Raw genomic sequence first — 3546 nt, 5'->3', positions numbered from 1 at the left:
AATTAAATGAATTACAATAATTAAAAAACTTAAATTATTAAATGATGAAAAAATATCTATTTTTCATACTTATAATACTGTAATGCCTAAATTCACTTTATCATTTATCACTTAATCATTTAACGTGATTTTTTTGTGTATTAATTTTACTTAGACAAAACATTATAGAATTTTAATAATCTGCATAACATAATTGTAATTATTATAGTTTATAGTGTTTAAAATGTTTGATTTTAGCAATTTATGTTTTAAAACAATTAAAACAGTATAGTATGTAATTTTAATAATTAATCTTAACAAAATTGTTAATTATAAATAATTATATTAAATACTTATTAAAAATGTTTTAAATACTATATTAAATAATGAAAAATGAGTATCCATTTTCATGATCTACGTTATAATGCCTACATTCTCTTGTTTAAAAGGTCTGATTTTAGTGATTCACTTTATTCATTTTTAAGACAATTTAGTATGGAATTTTAATAATCAGCTATTACATTGTTATTATTACATAATTATATTAAATACAGATTGATTGATTAAATAAATTATATTAAATAATAAACAATAAATCTATTTTTCATAAATTATATGAGAATGTTGTGAAGCCCGAATGCTCTTTAACATTTAAAACATTTGATTTGATTTTTTGATTTTAGTTTTAGATTTTGACTCGATTTTTTTATGTTTCATTTATTTAAGACAAAATAGTATAGAACTTTAACAGCCATTTACAGTTATCAGCCATAACATAATCATTATGAACTTTTATTTTTATATTTTCAGTTTTCATTTTAATTGTAAATTAAATTTTAGTAACTTTGTTGTTCTTTTGTCATTTTTATTAGTTTTGTTTTTAGTATTTATAATTATCTTTATTTCAGTAATGGTTCTAGTCATGCAAACACTTCAAATTAAACTTGTTTTATTTCAGTTAGTTGCCAAGACAACATTTCTAAATTTCCTAATTTGAAAGTTTTATTCATATATTTATAATATAATCATATTTTATTTCAATTTTCAAAATCTAAATAAATAAATAACACCGATTTCCTCTGCAGAAAACGTAGATCTGAGCTGGAAAATGGGTTCGGTTCCCTAAATCTGCACTCTAAAAAATGCTGGGTTGTTTCAAATACAGGTGCATCTCAATAAATTAGAATGTCGTGGAAAAGTTCATTTATTTCAGTAATTCAACTAAAATTGTGAAACTTGTGTATTAAATAAATTCAATGCACACAGACTGAAGTAGTTTAAGTCTTAGTTTCACAATTTGAGTTGAATTACTGAAATAAATGAACTTTTCCACGACATTCTAATTTATTGAGATGCACCTGTATGTCAAATATGGATTAACTCAACCGTTGGGTTAAATTTATACATAAAATTTTTAACCCAAAAGTTGGGTTAGTCCATATTTGACCCAAAGTTGGATTGAAACAACCCAGCATTGTTTAGAGTGTTCAGATCTTGAACCAGGAATCATGAGTGTCGGGATTCTGAAAGAATAAAGTTTTTTTTAGGAACCAAATGCAACCACACACCCTATGTTTCAGGAAGTGGTCTAACACTACTTCCTGTGCCGACTGACACCCTCAGCCCCTGCGGTGTTTACGTTTACACTTTGGTGACATAATGCAGCAGGTCTGTTGCTGGTCCAAGATGATTTACCAGCTCATGACTAGATTAGATCGGCTACCACACTCCAAAACAGCCATCAGATTAAGATTTAATCTGATTTTCCAGCAGAGATTAACTCCAACACAATATTTAGCAAAAATAGATGGCGATAAGTACATTACGTCGAGTCCAGCTGAGCAGGACAAAGGTGAACTCTGTTGCTTAGAGACAAATATGAAAATGTTGGTGGACGAGCTCTAAAAACATCACTTTGGTTTGAGCTGACAAAGATGGGGAAATCAGAGTGAAAGGCTGAGTGAAATGGAGAAGTGACACAGATGTGAAGTCATTTTCACGGTTTTCACCAACATATCATGTGATTCATATCAGACTGGGAACAGAAATTAGCACAAATAACAGTACAATGCAGAACTGTTTTAGTACAATGGCAACATAAAAAACAATTAATTAATTTTAGGAGCTATTATTTAATTCTGTTACGTTTATAATAGCATACTTATATCTCAGTAGAATAAATCACATTTATTTCAATGGGAATTGGCGTGATTTTTCAGTGGTGAAGAAACTTCCTAATGCAAATTTTGAGTTGGGTTCAAATTTGGTGAAAGCTGACACTCAAATTCGCAGAACCGACCAACAGTAAGCCAACAAAGCAAAATGAATATCCACAATCCAGTCGTTTCAGTGGCAATCGGCGAAAAGGAAGAATTGTGCCCAATGCACTTCTGGTGACATTTCCAAAGGCGAATTTCACATTGGGTTCAAATTTGGTGAATTTTGACACTCACATTTGCAGCGCCGACCAATAGAAAGCCACTTGGTTCAGATGTGACACTGGAGTGGGTGGAGATTCGTAACTTAGCAACAAAGCAAAAATTAATATCCACAATCCAGTCGTTTCAGTGGGAATCGTCGGAATGAAAAAAATCACCAGATGGAATTCCTGTGGTGAAGAAATTTCCCTACAAATGTTGCGTTGGGATCAAATGTGGTGAATTTTGACACTTGAATGTGCAGCACTGACCAACAGCAAGCCTCTTGGTTAAGCAGTAACGTTGGTGTGGGCGGAGATGCGTAACTTAGCAAAAATGAGCAAAAATGAATATCCATAATCCATTTCTGTAACATGCAATATTATAAAATTATCTATTTGGAAAGCAGTTATTTGGGGTTGGTTCGTTTGCTAGCCGTCAGAATGGCTTTGGATGTTTATTTTGTTGTCGCATTTCATAGCATTCGCTTGCGGAATTTCATTGATCAACGATAAATGTAACCAACTTTATGGGTCATTCACAACAAGGACGATGACTATAACAGCAACTATAAAGTTTTAATAATTGCTCTAATTCTACGAGAATAGCACAGTCTGCACTGCAAATATAACGATAACGACACTGAGGAACAATATCGTTGGAATCACTTTCAGAAAAAAATTATCATTAAATTTATCTTAATAGTTAGCGTCCTTGGTGTGAACAGGGTTTAGTAGTGGCAGACGACATATCTGCAGTGCACTCTTATAATTATCGTCCATTGTTGTAGATACTAATATAGCTATCGTTACAGTTATAGTTATCTTAATAGTAATCATTCTTGACATAACATCAGTGCACACTTATAATAAGAACGTTATTTTACATTGGTGTGGACGCTAATATAGTTATCGTTATAGTTCTTGATGTGAACAGGATTTTTAAAGGGTCATGAAACCCCCCGTTTCAGCACTGGTTAGTTCTCACCACAGTTTTAAAGGGGTCATATGATGTTGCTAAAAAGAACATTATTTTGTGTATTTGGTGTAATGAAATGTGTTTATGCGGTTTAAAGTTAAAAAAACACATTATTTTCCACATACTGTACATTATTGTTTCTCCTCTATGCCCCGCCTTTCTGAAACGCGTC

This window comes from Sinocyclocheilus rhinocerous, unplaced genomic scaffold, assembly GCF_001515625.1.
Source record: "Sinocyclocheilus rhinocerous isolate Xijiao unplaced genomic scaffold, SAMN03320098_v1.1 scaffold391, whole genome shotgun sequence".
NCBI classification, from domain to species: Eukaryota; Metazoa; Chordata; class Actinopteri; order Cypriniformes; family Cyprinidae; genus Sinocyclocheilus; species Sinocyclocheilus rhinocerous.
This window is presented reverse-complemented; position numbering follows the sequence as displayed.